The sequence below is a fragment of the Trichomycterus rosablanca genome, chromosome 1 (genome assembly GCF_030014385.1).
Source record: "Trichomycterus rosablanca isolate fTriRos1 chromosome 1, fTriRos1.hap1, whole genome shotgun sequence".
NCBI lineage: Eukaryota > Metazoa > Chordata > Actinopteri > Siluriformes > Trichomycteridae > Trichomycterus > Trichomycterus rosablanca.
Genome location: NC_085988.1, coordinates 78,573,356 through 78,591,049, shown reverse-complemented (window position 1 = coordinate 78,591,049; position 17,694 = coordinate 78,573,356). Strand labels below are relative to the sequence as shown.

The 17,694-nt window shown below is 39.5% G+C and overlaps 1 long non-coding RNA gene across 1 annotated transcript in view; it reads left to right on the top strand.

Annotated features, from left to right (window-relative positions):
- The first annotated feature begins 3,104 nt into the window (after nt 1-3,104).
- Nucleotides 3,105-17,694, top strand: part of LOC134324914 (uncharacterized) — a 28,426-nt gene continuing 13,836 nt past the window's right edge. The window contains exons 1-2 of the long non-coding RNA XR_010014236.1: nt 3,105-3,181; nt 9,021-9,083. This is a non-coding gene — a long non-coding RNA (uncharacterized LOC134324914). The remainder of the gene's footprint in view (nt 3,182-9,020; nt 9,084-17,694) is intronic.

Genomic DNA, 17,694 nt, shown 5'->3' with positions numbered 1-17,694 from the left:
CGATCGTCTCTGACTTTACATCTACAAGGTGGACCAACTAGGTAGGAGTGTCTAATAGAGTGGACAGTGAGTGGACACAGTATTTAAAAACTCCAGCAGTGCTGCTGTGTCTGATCCACTCATACCAGCACAACACACACTAACACACCACCACCATGTCAGTGTCACTGTAGTGCAGAGAATGATCCACCACCTAAATAATACCTGCTCTGTGGGGGTCCTGTGTGGTCCTGATCATTGAAGAACAGAGTAAAAGCAGGTTAAAAAAGTATGTAGAGAAACAGATGGACTACAGTCAGTAATTGTAGAACTACAAAGTGCTTCTATATGGTGAGTGGAGCTGATAAAATGGACAGTGAGTGTAGAAACAAGGAGGTGGTTTTAATGTCATGGCTGATCAGTGTACATTCACAGATGCTGCATAAAGTTCAATACTGATCTTATATCATTTTACTCAAACTCAGAAGTCAAAGCACTGGCGAAACCTTGTCATATAAATGACATGACATATATCAAATGATGTCATAAGAAACTGACAGTGTCATGTTACTGGTACCAGTAAGTGTCATGACAGCTGACTAATGCCATGATTGATGCCATGGCAGCTCATGTTTGTTTGTTTATTAGGATTTTAATGTCATGTTTTACACATTGGTTACATTCATGACAGAAATGATAGTTATTCGTTACACAAGATTCATCAGTTCACAAGTTTTAATGTCAAACACAGTCATGGATAATTTTCAATCTTCAATTTACCTCACTTGCATGTTTTTGGACTGTGGGAGGAAACCTGAGCTCCCAGAGGAAACCCACACAGACACGGGGAGAACATGCAAACGCCACACAGAAAGGACCCGGACCGCCCCACCTGAGGATCAAACCCAGGACCTTCTTGCTGTGAGGCGACAGTGCTACCCACCGAGCCACCATGCAGCAGCTTATGTAAAATTTTGGACAATTGTAAAACATGGTATTATTTTATGTATTAGGATTTTAACGTCATGTTTTACACACTTTTGTTTCATTCATGACAGGACAGGCTCGAAATCGCATAATTCCATACTAAACACAGAAAGGAGCCTGTAAAACATGGTGATGAGTGTTACAACGTCAGTGAATTTATAACCTAATTTGACAGGCCAACTTAAAAAAACTAGTATTCTAACATGACATTTAATGATATGTTAATGATATGTTTTGTAATTAGATGAGACAAAGTTCTGTTTTGATGAACAGATTAGAACCTCACTGTTTTGTCTCTCGCCACAGACAGCTTGCAAATACAAAAACAATGAGGAGACACAGCAGTCTAATAAACTAGCTCACCACTGCAAGGAGCTCAAGCTCTCAGTTTTGAATCAGCTGTTCTACCAATCTGGTAGATTGATCAATCTGGATTGACATTTACATTTTCTGCATTTAGCAGACACTATTATCCATAGCAACTTACAAAAGTGCTTCCATAGTGAACACTGCGTTACTGTAGATTAAGTAGACAACTTGGCATATTAAGATGACTTAAAAAGAAGTTAATACACAAAAATCCTTTGTTTTGGGTCTTTAAATGATTGCGTCCAGATCTGGGCAGCATGGTGGCTCGGTGGGTAGCACTGTCGCCTCACAGCAAAAAGGTCCAGGGTTCAATCCCTAGGCGGGGTGGTCCGGGTCCTTTCTGTGCAGAGTTTTCATGTTCTGCCCGTATCTGCGTGGGTTTCCTCCGGGAGCTCCGGTTTCCTCCCACAGTCCAAAAACATGCAGTTAGGTTAATTGGAGACACTGAATTGCCCTGTAGGTGAATGGATGTGTGTGTCCGCCCTTTGATGGACTCGCGCCCTGCCCAGGGTGTTACTGTGTGCCTTGCACCATTGAAAAGCTGTGATAGGCTCCAGCACCCCCCCTAAATTTATAAGCGGTTAAGAAAGTGAGTGAGTGAGTGAGTGAGTTTCTTTGTAAAGACTATCAAATAATTAAGGTTTTGCTATTTCAATCAATTTTTTGCACAAAAGGGTATTTAAACATACTCTGGTTTCCAATAAGTCAGACCCAACTGTGACCCTGACCATAATAAAAATAAATAATAATAATAATAGATTTTATTTATATAGTGCCTTTCTTATACCCAAGGTCACTTACATGCATTACATATTACATATCTAAGGTCTAATAAAACCCTGTTCTGTACCACGCAACCTCCGAGCAACAAGTCTCGCTTGATTTGATCCTCCACCCAAAACTCGAGGAAGACAAGCATCAAGGCTCTTCTCTGTATTTGCACCCAAGTGGTGGAACGAGGTTCCCTTGACGATCCGAACATCTGAGCCTCTTGCTGTCTTCAAAAGACGATTAACCTTCATCACCTCTTTACTCAGCACTTAAGCTGACATGTACTTACTTACTTACTAATGCTCTTATTCATTTCTTAAAAAGAAAAAAAAAAGAAAAGAGTATGGTAATGTTCACTATGGAAGCACTTCTGTAAGTCGCTCTGGATAAGAGCGTTTGCTAAATGCTGAAAATGTAATGTAAATGTTAAGGCGTTCCAAAGTTTTGGAACCATGACACGGAATGATCTACCACCAACAGTAACTAATCTAAATTTCGGCGCAGACAAGAGACCAGTATCCGAGGTACCAAGTGTACGCGCAGGGGAATAGGGGTGTAAAAGTTCTGATAGATAGACTGAGGCCAGAACATTGAGGGATTTATATGTTAGTGATAGAACTTACACAATAGAATACAATTGAATACTGAGCGGGATGGGTAGCAAGTGTAGCTGATAGAGAATTGGGGTGATATAAGCTGATTTTTTAGGATAAAACGGTAGTTAAACAATGAATGAAGGATTGAACTTTCTGACTAAAATTTACTGCTTCATCTTAATTGGCAAATGCGAGTGTATAAATTATTTGTGTTGCACAAATGCAGAGTCAACATAAACGTGTAAACAACATAAAACTGTGTAATACTGCTGCAGCTGGAGTGTGGACAGCTGTGCAATGAGTAAGTGAGGACGTGCTGTTTCTGAATGGGAGCTAATCAAAGTCCAGAGTGGGTGGTAAATTACAGGCACCAGCTGGACACTTGTCACCAAAATACAGAGGAAAGCGCAGCTTCAAAGAAACCAGATTTAACACTCACGGCAATGTTTTGGTTAATAGAAAAACTACACATACTACAGGTACAGAACTACTACTTTTTAATTTAAAAACTAAGAGCAGCAGATACTATACTGTGATAAAGTATTTGCCCAATCCTAATTTCTTTTATTTTTGCTAGTTTGTCACATTTAAATGTTTCACATCTTCCAACTAATTTTAAAACCATATTAAGTGAATTGGAGATACAAAATTGTCTGTGACTGTGTTTAACATTGAACTTGAACTGATGAATCATGTGTAACCAGTAACTACTTGTGCTGTCATGAATGTAACCAAAGCGTGTAAAACATGACGTTAAAATCCTAAATAAATAAATAAAAATTATTTAAAACCTATATCACCGTTGTGATAGTAATTGCTACCTCATCTACTGAGTCGACCAGTGAACCAAATTTAATTTATAACAGGTTTAGTTTTCCTAGCCACACCAAGTCATGATCACTGCCAGACCTGTTAAATCTAAACATCACTTAAATGAATCTCTCTGGCAGTGTGAAGCAGCTAGAGGGTCTCAAAAAGCAGCACATGATGCCATGTTCTAAAAAGATTTAAATATAAATAAAAAATAATACTATATAAAAATGACCAGTCTAGAAAGGTTTACAGAGTGATAGCTAAGGCTCTGGGACTTCAGTGAACCACAGTAAGAGCCATTATTTACAAAAGGGGAAAAATTCAGTAGTGAACCTTTCCAGGACTGGCTGTGTTAGAAATTCGGCATACAGAAGCCAGGAGACCGGGTCTTCAGCAGTAGAGCTTTATTAACACATATTTTTGGGAGACTTTATCCATCCAAGGAATAAGGGGAGAAAGTAAGAGGAAGAGGATTATATTAAGGGGGGTAAGAAATAGGAATAGAGAGCAGATTACAAAGAGGGTATGATGAACAAAGATTGAGGGAGTGTCATAGAGGCAAACAGTGTTGGTGGTTATAAAGGGTAATTTCCTTACCCAAAAGGTGTGAGGAGAAGAGGGGTAACACAGGATACATGATCAAACAGAAAGGGTCATTTCAATACCCCTGGTGTTAGGAGATGAGGGGCATGTAGGAGACAGGGTAAAGTGAGCAAGTATTATATTTTCCTTCACTGGCATACCGAAATTTCACCAAGAATGCATCATCAAGGAGGTCACACAAGAACCCAGATGAACATCTAAAGAACTACAGGCCTCGCTTGTTGTAGTTAAGGTTCAGTTTACAAGATTCCACAATATGAAGGGACTGGGTAAATATGGCTTTCATGGGAAAGTTGCAACAATAACACAAAGGCTCATCTCGCATAAAAAAAAAAATCATTTAAATGTCCCCCAAGAATTTCGGGACAGTATTTTGTGGACAGGTGAGTCAGAATTGGAAAAATGTAAAGACTTGACTTGAATTTCATTGAGATGCTGTGATAAGAATTTAAACGGGGAGTTTATGCTGGAAAACCCTTCAGTGTAGCTAAAAGAAAATATGTAAAAGACTCATCACAAATGTTTGATTGTCGTTGTTAATGCCAAGGGTGGAATAACCTGTTATTAGGTTAATAGGGGAAATTAATTTTTCCATAAAAAAAAAATTGTGTGTAAAACACGCTAGCATACCAGAGCTGGGATTTAGAATACATCATATCGAATCTCAGCTCTGCCATCCAGCTGGGCTGGCCGGCTACATGAACAACGATTGGCTGTTGTTCATAGGGTGGGACAAGCCGGACCGGGTTCCTCATAACTGGTGCAATTACGAGCTCTGCTGGCTGATTGATGGTGCCTGCACAGAGCTGGGGAATAATGCTGATCAGGGTGTGGCTCTCCATACACAAGGTTGATCCGCATATGAACTCACCTCATGCATGTGAAAAGATGCAGTCAGTACTGCACATGTGTCAGAGGGGGCGTGGAGGGTTGTATCGGTAGAGGTGAATCAGGGTAATCGGATACGACTAGATTAGGGGAGAAAATTGGGGGAAAAAATGAAATTGTGATTTAGGTTAAGAATACATTTTTATCTTCAATAAATTGAACGATCATTTAAAACCTGCATTTTGTGTTGACTCATATTGTCTTCATCTTAGATTAAAATTAGTTTGAAAATCTGAACTAGTTAAAGGTGACAAACAAGTAAACGCAAAAGAAATTGTGAAGGGGAAAATACTTTTTACAACAGTGGAACAAAATCTTTTTAGGATTTGTTTAATATAGCAGACCACACTTAAAGCAAGTTCTAAAGATTTCTACAGCTTGTTTTTAAGGATGGTTTTTACTCCCTGATCATTGCACGTTGGGCTCTTGCTGTGATACCAATACATTTTCATGAGGTCCATATCATTCACATAAACATGTCAGAAAAGGGCAGACTAAGACTTGTGAGGCTTTTAAAAAAAAGTTCTCTTTTTTTGCCTGAAATCAAATCCCAGTGGAGTTCACTGCCCTGACTGTTTTCAAGCCCTGACTATGATTGGTTAGGTTATATGTAGAAAAATTCATATATTTTGGGCTGCTGTGGTATGGAGTAAAGAAGACAATCCCATAACAGAAGGAAATCCCATTATCTAATTGTCTAAAATTCTTCCTTGTCATTCTAAAATGTATGTAAATCCCAATGTTTTACTCAAACTAAATTGCAAAAGTACACTAAATTAAAACTCTGTATGATTGACACTGTATAGTAACATTACACAATGTATTTCCAGAGAGTCTCAATAGATGTTTATGTAAACAGTTCAAGAGTTCAAAAGTTCAAGAGATGGTTCATTGTCATTTCAGCTGTATACACGTACATATTGAAACAAAACAACATTCCTCCAGGACCAGGGTGCAACACAGAACACAAGTGCAAAACAATACAATACATACAGTGCAGATAAAAAACAGTACAATAAATACAGAAGACATTTCTAATCTCAAGGATTTGAGGAGACAAGACTAGAGACAAGTGTAGCATATAGATAAAAAAGTAAGGTATTAAATATTAAATATTATTAAATATTGGGTTGTTAGCAACTACTGGGATCCAGGGTTCATTTCCCCCAGCGGTGCTATCGACCAACTGGGCATCTACATACAGACATTATGGCATACTAGGGCAGTTGTGACCTAGTGGTTAAAGTACAGGACTAGTAATCGAAAGGTCACTGGTTCAAGCCCCACCACTGCCAGGTTGCCACTGTTGGGCCCTTGAGCAAGGCCCTTAACCCTCAATTGCTTAGACTGTATACTGTAACTGTACTGTAAGTCGCTTTGGATAAAAGCATCTACTAAATTCTGAAAATGTAAATGCAAATGTAAATTATGGGCTAAACTGGGTTAAAGAAAGTAAGGGAGCTGGATGATTGGCCAATGTCCCTCCATGGACTGGCATTCTGTCCTAGGTGTGTTAATGCATTGTGACCAGTAATTGCTGGACACACTGTGGTCCTGACCAGAAAAAAGCAATGGTAAAACATGAAAATGAATTTAAAATACATTTAATAAATATGTGTTTTTTAAGAAAGCAATTTAGGTAGCAATATACGTATTTGAAATGATTTTTAGAGGAGATGAGCATGTGAGGAAATAATACTATAAATAAATAGAATACATAATTTTTTAATATTTTATTTATGGATTTTCTCCCTTTTCCTCCTGTTCTGGCATAGCAAATTAGTCTTCCGCTGTTGGGATCCCGATTGTGTTCAAGTAGGGTATATTTGCCTCCTCCACGCCCCCTCCATCGCGTCTCTCCACCCTTGGATTCGCACATGAGGCTCATCCACTTCTGCCCAGAAGACTCAGTCTGCTAACCAGGGTCCTTGCACAGTGTTTGAAGACCCCACACATTTAGTCTGGCCTTTTTCCACCCAGAGAACTCAATGGCCAATTTAATTGGGGTGTTCAGAATCTCAGGGCTGGCGTGTCTGTACTAGGAGGCTGGAACATTTAAAAGGTTAACTAGAAGTAAAATAAAATAAAATGCTGTTGTTTTTAACAATGATACACATACGCCAATCAGCCATAACATTAAAACCACCTCCTTGTTTCTACACTCACTGTAAATTTGATCAGCTCCACTTACCATATAAAAGCACTTTGTAGTTCTACAATTACTGACTGTAGTCCATCTGTTTCTCTACATACTTTTTTTTAGCCTGCTTTCACCCTGTTCTTCAATGGTCAGGACCCCCACAGGACCACTACAGAGTAGGTATTATTTAGGTGGTGGATCATTCTCAGTACTGCAGTGACACTGACATGGTGGTGGTGTGTTAGTGTGTGTTGTGCTGGTATGAGTGGATCAGACACAGCAGCAGTGCTGGAGTTTAAATACAGTGTCCACTCACTGTCCACTCTATTAGACAATCCTACCTGGTTGGTCCACCTTGTAGATGTAAAGTCAGAGACGATCGCTCATCTATTGCTGCTGTTTTAGTTGGTCATCTTCTAGACTTTCATCAGTGGTCACAGGACACTGCCCACAGGGTGCTGTTGGCAGAATATTTTTGGTTGGTGGACTATTCTCAGTCCAGCAGTGACAGTGAGGTTTTTAAAAACTCCATCAGCGCTGCTGTGTCTTATCCACTCATACCAGCATAACACACACTAACACACCACCACCATATCAGTGTCACTGCAGTGCTGAGAATAATCCACCTCCAAAAAAATAATACCTGCTCTGTGGTGGTCCTGACCATTGAAGAACAGGGTGAAAGCAGGCTAAAAAAGTATGTAAAGAAACAAATGGACTACAGTCAGTAATTGTAGAACTACAAAGTGCTTCTATACCATTGATAGCCAGTGATAGCTCAGTGGTTAAGGTACTGGACTAGTAAACAGAAGGTTGCCGGTTCAAGCCCTGCCACCACCAAGTTGCCACTGTTGGGTCCCTGAGCAAGGCCCTTAACCCTCAATTGCTCATTGTGTAAGTCGCTTTGGATAAAAGCGTCTGCTAAATGCTGAAAATGTAAATGTAAATATATGGTAAGTGAAGCTGATAAAATGTACAGGTAGTGTAGAAACAAGGAGGTGGTTTTAATGTTATGGCTGATCTGTGTATTGGCTTGCTTAACACCAAGCCAATAGAAAAAAAGTATGTGGACACCCACCTCCTGTATTTACTGAGTGATTGATGTACAGGAACTCCAGTGGCCTCCACAGAGGCCTGACCCCAGCCCCACTGAACATCTCTGGGATGCATAAAAAATTCAGCAGCTTGCCAGGCCTCGTTGTTTGACATGGGTGCCTGACCTCACAGATGACATTTTGACTAGATGAACACAAATTCCCACAGACAACAGAAAAGTGAAGGCTATTATACAGCACAGGGTACAAAAGCAGGGACGTCCTCATGGCTCATGGTCAGGCGTCTATGTACTTTAAGCCATATAATGTAATATCTGGCCATTTTTCCTTAATGGTAATTAGCAAACAATCTAAATTATAAATTAAATAAGTACTTTAATGGTTTTCTATCAAGATGTTACCCATACTGACTATGACTAACTGTTTGCTAAATGACTAGTTGGAGCCCTGAACAATACACAGATATTTAGGATCCTAAATTAAAAATGAAGCCAGGGTCCCTCCTGAGCTAAGCTGTCAGTCAGACATGCCACAAAAGCAGAGCTACGACCTCTTCCTTATCCTCACACCGCTGTAGATCTACAAGGCACATCGTGCTAGCTGTTAGCATAGCAAAGCTGTGACAGCGGGATGATTCTGAAGGCTGTTCCCACAGGAAAGCTTGAAAGTGTCCAGACGGCAGACAGCCTCTCTGTGCTGCTAAACGAATGTAAAAATCCATACTTCACCCCCCACACAGTCTTCAATAGCTTCTGACATTTATTGCCGGCTCTGTCGAGCGCTGTGTTCTAACAGAGGAGCATGTCTGTGTTCATGCAGGAGTTGAAATTAATGGAAGCAGGCAGCTTTCTGAACTGGTGAAGACAAGACGTGCGGCAACAGGTGAGAGTATGATAAAAAACAAATCAAGTACAAAGAGTCTTTCTTCTGAAAGATCTTTATCCACTGCATATGTGGCATTTTTTACTATTTTATTTTTGCATTTTCTCCCTTTTTCTCCTAATTTAGCATAGCCAATTAGTCTTCCCCTGCTGGGGACCCCAGTTGCATCAGAGGAGGGTATATTTGTCATACACATGCTCTTTCCAAACCCTTCTTATTCACCCATACTTCCACTGATTTGTGTGAGGCCAGTCTCGTGTCATGGAGAGTCACGCACTGATTTCTACATTCCTCCACTTCTGTACAGGCGCCTTGAGCTACTAATCAGGGCCCTTACACAGTGCTGAAGACCCCACACTTCTTAAGTCCAGTCTTTTTCCACACAGCAAACCAGTGGTCAATTTGTCTGCTGTCTGCTGAAAGCACTGCCAGTTGTGCCTGCTAGGGGGTGCCCAATCGACCGGTAGAGGTTATTTATTAGTTTTGGATGCTAAAGGTACAGTATGTGCTTGGCTGCTGGCAGCCCCCCTACAGCACCAGTGCCTACACTGTGGAAGACCTCCTGCATCATTCTGGTGCCGAAAAATAATCGTCCCAGTGATCTCAATGACTACAGACCTGTGGCTCTGACATCACATGTCATGAAGACCTTTGAGAGACTGGTTCTACGACACCTGAGGTCTTAGCTGACAGATTTCCTCGACCCACTGCAGTTTGCATACCGACCACACATCGGGATGGACATGACCCACAAGGCCCTCTCCCACTTGGACAAGCAGGGAAGCACTGTGAGAATTATGTTCTTTGACTTCTCTACCGCCTTCAATACCATCCAGGCTACTGAGTGAGAAGCTGCTGGAGATGTACCTGCACCCCGATACCACATCCTGGATCACAGACTACCTCACAGGCCGGCCACAATAGGTCTGAGTGGATGGCTGTGCTTCTGAGTCTGTCATCTGCAACACTGGTGCACCCCAAGAAACTGTACTAGCACCATTCCTCTTCACTGTCTACACCTCTGATTTCCGTTTTAACTCTGGGTCCTGCCACCTCCAGAAGTTTTCCAATGACTCCTCCATTGTTGGATGTATCACCAGGGACAACAAGAAGGAGTACAGAGGATTGATTGAGAACTTTACTACATGGTGCAGTGATAATCACCTGAAGCTCAACATCAGCAAGACTAAGGAGATTGTGGTAGATTACCAGAGGAAAAGAAGCCCCCCTGTTCCGGTTTTCATACAGGGAAAGGAGGTGGAGAGGGTGGACTCCTATTAGTACCTTTGGGTAAATATAAACAACAAGCTGGACTGGACACATAATACTGATGCCATCTATAGGAAAGGACAGAGTAGACTGTTTTTTCTAAGGAGGCTGAGGTTGCTTTCAATGTGTGCAACAGACTGATGTAAGCTTTTTATCAGTCTGTGGTTGCCAGCACCCTCTTTTTTGCTGCGGTGTGCTGGGGTGGTGGCATCAAGGCTGGAGATGCCAACAAACTAAATAAGCTGGTGAGGAAAGCCAGTTCTGTTGTGGGTCTACAGCTGGACAGTCTGGAGGTAGTATGTGAGAGGAGAACAAAGGACAAAATCAGGGCCATCCTGGATAATCCTTCTCACCCTCTCAATGGGGAACTATGGCGGCTGGGCAGTTCTTTTAGTCATAGGCTAATTCCACTGAAGAGCAAGACAGAGCGCTTCAGACTGCATAACTGTAGCAGAATACACAGGCTGTTCTCACACTGACAAACCACCCCTCCCCCCATACAATAACTTAAGATCCCCCACCCTTTTTCCCAGCACTGGACTCTACATTTCATTATACACATGGATATATTTACATATATAATATGTAGTGTTTTATTATATAGCTGTAATTATGAAACTGATGTATAATAGTAATTGCATCTTATAGCTAATATTATTATTAAAAAAAAATTTTTTTTCTTATTTGTATTTTATTCTACTCTATTTTATTTACTCTATCTACTGTACTTACACTGTACTGAAGCTGCTGTAACACTCGACAACACAGGTCCTTATTGCTGTGAGGAGACAGTGCTACCCAATGAGCCACCGTGCCGCCTGGAGTATCCCATTTTGCCACCTGGGTGCCCAACTATTTTGAAAATTTGTTAACCCTAAACCCCAAATTTAGAAGCAGCAACCGCAACCAAACACTTTCACTAACTGAAGATCAGTGTTCACCTCAGCTCACTCCTCACCCCAGGTCTTCTTTGTTCTTGCCAAACAATCAAGTCAGGACTTTGACTAGGTCACTCCAAAATCGTAAATTTGTTCTGTTGTACCCATTCAGTGGTAAACCCGCTCTTATGACTAAGATTGTAGATAGATTTAGTAGCTAAGAGTGTAACCACTTTTTCACATAGGGCCAGCATTTTTTCTTTAATCAATGAAATTATTAAATAAATTAAGTGTTTTTGTTTAACTTCTGTGTTTAACTATGGTAGTGGTCTAATAAACATAAATGTGATATGCAAAAATAGAACTGGAGAAGGGGCAAATACTTTTTCTCATAATAACAGCAAATGCATACCATTTTATATCATGCTCTGAATACAAAATCAGCTGTGTGCCCAAGTGCCATGTCCTCCTCCATACCAGCAGCCACTTATTCTGATCACAGCCTCTAATTATCTGCGTCTGAGCGCTTATTAAAAAGTGGCCTTTATTCTCTAAAACAAACAAATTTAATTAACAGCAGTGGTCCTTAAGTCATGGGCCGTGGCATTAGCCTTAGTTTCCTCCTGATTATTCACTAATATTACATCATTTATTCCAATCAAGGATTTTAAATTACTCCCTTCAATTTCCATTTATAATTCCCTATGTTATAATTTTTAGAAACACCCTCGAGTATCATGTCATGCATCTTAATGATTTCCCATGTTTCTGGCTGCATTTTTATTATCTTCAGCCCATTGTTTTTGGTATTTTGGGTGCTGCTGTCGCTGTCGGTGAAGACTTAATAAGCGTAAAGCTGTGATCTCTCAACACCTGTCATGATCTGTCATGGCAGTTAGCAGTTTGTCCCCGTGCACCGGGAGTGCATGAATTCCTATTAGCAACCCGTTGTTATGTTATCATGGGTATTGTTTTCTTCAAACCTGCCAATATTTATTCATCAGCTGCTAATTGTTTGATGAGTTGTGCTGCTGTAAACAGCCTACAGGAACCAATAAAAATGTAAGGTGTTCTTTTAATTCATAATACTTTACTTAAAGTGAAGAAAATGAACAATTCATTATTACACACTGACCTTGCACTGACCAGATATTTTATTATGTGGAAGATTTATTTAATGACAAATCTTCTATTTTTAACTTATTTTTGATGTACCTGTCCTTCAGTAAATTTTGGAGCTAGTTCTATTTTTAATTGTTTCACCCAAAACTCACCCTGTACATCTTTTTTCCTACTCATACACTAGTAATCTTAAGGTAACTAGGGCTGGCTCGATACCCCTTTTTTATGTCCGATACGATACTGCTAATTGAGTATCTGCCGATACTGATACCAATCCGATACCGTCATTTCTCCTCTCAAACAACTAAGCAGTATTAATACATGTCTCAATGCACCATGGTTAAACTAGCATATCTAAATAACAATGCTCAGACTGTGAAACAAATATTCTAAAGGAATAAATACAGAACCTACAACATCACACTTATACAAAACTGCTGTTTTTATTTTAACTTTTACACACAGAACATTTAGCAGCATTTTTGTCTTGTTTAACACTGTACAAACATTTCATATAAAATTTAAAGTGCAACTTTATCTGTATTTAACAAATAAATTATAATTTCAATATAAAATTCTAGATCTGTCACCTCTCAAGTCTACACCTTGAAGAGGCAGTGAAAAAATTATAAAATAAGTAATAAAAAATATTATTTATAAACACTAAAAATGAAACAATTAAATTACAAAAAATAAACAAATGTATCTATCTTGTCCCGACTTGGAGATCTCTCACATCCTCAATGAAATTTAATCCATTAGTGTTATGAAATAAAACAAACTACACTGTTTCCCGTTTAGACATAGACGTTCTCTTCAAAATCCAGCAGGGTTTTTTAATAAGTGCGCTCTGGTTTTTAATAATCTAAAAAACGTGACAGAACTTTAAAGGAAAATCTCAACCAAACACTCAATTCTAATTGGTCCATCATGTTTGATTGACACTTTATACGATTATACGATTGACACTTTATACGACACAGAGTATCGGATCAGTACCAGCCCTAAAAGTAACCATACATCATTGGTGATTTCTCTAAGACTGCAAGGGAAGCTCAGCTTCCCCTAAAATGTCAAAAATTAAATGGTCAAATATGTACAGTTGTGTTAACATTTCATTGACTACAAATGCGTTAGAACACGTTCATCTCGAAGACGAGTTTGTTCAGAATCAGCTACTTATCACAAATCGACTGACTCGAACTTCTCATACATTCCCGTAGCGTCAATGCATTTACCCGTAGAAGCTGAGCATCTATTCACTTCAACGGGACTGCATGGAAAGGTTTTTTCATTGCTTCGATACTCGCCGGTCATTGGATAAATGCCACAATTTTGTCCCGCCCATGGACGCTGAGCGTCTCTGGGCGTGAATGGAGCTGTGGGCGGGTCTGGACGCTGAGCTTCTGCAAGATGTTTGGAGGATCAGTCGAAAGGCTGAATCCCAGTTTGATTGACAGCTATTTTGAGATCTACACCTTCAGTTAATCACTGGGAGCTTCAGTCCCATCACGGATTTTGCGAGTGAAGTCGAAAGACAAACTGCAACCCATTTCAGGCCATTTTCTTGAAAAGGAACGGAGGGCAGAACTTATGTATAAATAAATTGACAAATTTTATGATGTAAGCCGACAATGAGCTTCCCCTCTTTGAAAGACCAGCAGCCGCCACTGCCATACATCTACTGGCATTGTTGTGGGAAGTGGGAGCAAGCTAGTGGAATAAAACACATGCACTTATTGGAGGTTAGAAGTTTACCAGTAAAAAGACCCTTTTGACCCTGACCAGAATTTTGCAGCTGATGGAAATGGAACATAATGATATACTATTACATACTATTACAGGGAAAAATATTTCACTTATGACTGTTAAATGTTCCACTTATGACTAGTACATGCATTTAAATGTATGGTTTTGCAATATGTTTATTATGTTTGTGTATAAATGTACAAGGGTTCTTCAAAAAGTTTCCTCAATTTTAAAAACAACCTTCCGATGCATTTTGCCAACTTTTTAATGCCATCAGCAAAAAATGTTTTTGTTCGAGCGCGTAGTCACTGCTGCTTTCACATCATCACATGAAAATCTTCTTCCCCTTAAAGCTTCTTTGAGCGTCCAAAAAGGTGGAAATTGGATGGCGCTAAATCCGGATTATAAGCTCTCTCTCAGTCTCTCAGATACGACTAAATACTACTCCTCCCACCCTCACAGTTTCCAACCAAAATATAAAAGTGCAGAAACTTTTTATATTGTTGGCATTAGGCAAATTGGGCAAATGAACATGCTCATCTGTCCCACACCATCAGTTTAAACAGACAATTATCATTTTTGTATGTGAATACATAACATCACTTGAGATAGACTGTGATGTACTAACTTTATTTAGTAACCAAAATGGCACAAAGCAAAAAAAGATGATGCTTGTATTGTAGCGTTATTACCAGCCCAGTGTAGGCTAATTGGTGTTAGGACTGGTAAGGTTGATGGTAAAGAGCAGAAAGTAGATAGGTACCAGGAAGACACTGGTTTGCTTTAATGTCTTTAGATAAGGTTTCTTTTACAGTGTAAATAATAATGACTCAAGGGTGTGACAGAAAATACACAGTCCAACAACAAGGTGCCAAATTGAGGACTAAAGAAAGCCAAAAACATTCTTGCCTAGTTTAACCCAAATAAAAAGTGATCTACTTGCATAAAGCAAAATACAGTATGTACACAAACCTGCTTACCTAGTGTGTCTTACCTATCAGTCTCTGTAAATACACATAATTTTATTACAAGATGGGTTTTTAGACATAATAAAAACATGTACGTAGTTGAATATTGCTGAATAATGCACAAGTAGCTTTTAAACAATATGAATAGATAAGAAAGGTTCACTGTCTGTCTGTTTGGCGATGTCTTGCTCCTAGGTTCTCTCTGCTTTTAATTTTAAAGCTTCACTTCCATCTACATATTTGAAGCGTTGCTCATTATATATTCAATTTAATTTACTAAGGCTGGGATATATAGTGGCATTGTGTACATAATTTGTCTGTACAGAGTCATGTTTTTGTTATTATAAAACCATGTGTCAGTTTGTATACATCGATCAGCCATAACATTAAAACCACCTCCTTATTTCTACACTCACTGTCCATTTTATCAGCTCTACTTACCACGTAGAAGCACTTTGTATCAGTGCATCAGTGATCACAGGACGCTGCCCACGGGGCGCTGTTGGCTGGATATATTTTTGGTTGGTGGACTATTCTCAGTCCGGCAGTGACAGTGAGGTGTTTAAAAACTCCATCAGCGCTGCTGTGTCTTATCCACTCATACCAGCACAACACACACTAACACACCACCACCATGTCAGTGTCACTGCAGTGCTGAGAATGACCCACCACCCAAATAATACCTGCTCTGTAGTGGTCCTGGGAGAGTCCTGACCATTGAAGAACAGCATGAAAGGGGGCTAACCAAGCATGCAGAGAAACAGATGGACTACAGTCAGTAATTGTAGAACTACACCATGCTTCTATATGGTAAGTGGAGCTGATAAAATGGACAGTGAGTGTAGAAACAAGGAGGTGGTCATAATGTTATGTCTGATTTGTATATATATTCTGCTCTTGATTGAATGATAGAGTTGAAAAAAAAGCTGCTTTATAAACATAGAGCTTTATAAACGAAATAAATGAAATAAAATTAATTAATAATTCTAGTTCTTATTTCTTAAATAAAAGCCTTTTTTACCAAGGCAGAAATTGATACAGTAAATCAGATAAGTTGTTCTGAACTCAACACAAGGAAAAAAAGCAAAGAAATAAAGATAGACTTTAGTGCTTGAGGTTTGGTTACATGGTGATGTGAACTGATGAGACTTTAAAGATGATGGATTACAAGGGTGGCTTACCTGAAAACTAAACAAAAAAGCAGTTATCACTCAAAATGTGCTCAGACAAGCTGTCAAACAAATAAAGAGTCAATCTAGAGCTGCAACATCTGTAATATCTCTGAAAAACCTGCTGCTACAAACTTGAACAAAATGAAGACTTAATGGTTTGTAACCTGACTCTTCTTACCATCAGTTGTTCAATTTGTCTTTTCTTTTCTTCCTTCCTTTCATCCACTTTCTGGGTCATCTGTCCACTTGTCCATCTGCAATTTCTTCCTCTTGTTAATCTATCTTTCTTTTTTTCTTCCCCTTCTCATTTTTTATTTATTTCTTGCCTCAGTTTTTCCTCTGCTTTTTTGTAAACGGAGCTTTCTTTCCTTTTCCCCCTCTATTCAACTCTACCTGCCCCCTCTCCTGCACACCCACCTGCCAGCCACCTTTGCCCACTCGCCTGCCTGCTTTGCACACCCTTCTGCCTACCAGCCTTGCCTGCCTGCCCACGTCATCTTTCTTCTCTTCATTTAATTATTAATTCCATGATTCCTTTCCACTATTTCATTTCTTTTTTATCCTATACATATACAGTATATCCACAGTCTATCCTTCTATGCTCCACTCATCTATCTGAACTTGATACTCGAGAGAATGTCAAATACTCTATAATCTAAATACATATATGGGTTAAAATGAGAGCATGGCATTAATTATAAAACCTATATTTAACATTGAAATATTAAAATAAATATTGAATGATTTTAGGTATATACTCTGATCAGCCATAACATTAAAACCACCTCCTTGTTTCTACACTCACTGTCCATTTTTTCAGCTCCACTGGAGTTTTTAAATACTGTGTCCACTCACTGTCCACTCTATTAGACACTCCTACCTGGTTGGTCCACCTTGTAGATGTAAAGTTAGAGATGATTGCTCATCTATTGCTGCTGTTTGAGTTGGTCATCTTCTAGACTTTCATCAGTGGTCACAGGATGCTGCCCACGGGGCGCTGTTCGTTGGATATTTTTGGTTGGTGGACTATTCTCAGTCCAGCAGTGACAGTGAGGTGTTTAAAAACTCTGTCAGCGCTGCAGTGTCTTATCCACTCATACCAGCACAACACACACTAACACACCACCACCATGTCAGTGTCACTGCAGTGCTGAGAATGATCCACCACCTAAATAATACCTGTTCTGTGGTGGTCCTGACTATTGAAGAACAGCATGAAAGGGGGCTAACAAAGCATGGAGAGAAACAGATGGACTACAGTCAGTAATTGTAGAACTACAAAGTGCTTCTTTATGGTAAGTGGAGCTGATAAAATGGACAGTGAGTGTAGAAACAAGGAGGTGGTTTTAATGTTATGGCTGATCAGTGTATGTACCTATATTTCAGGTTTTATTTTTCTCACTTGCTTCTAATGGGCTGATTTTAAATTTTACATTTCTATCTTAACTCAGAG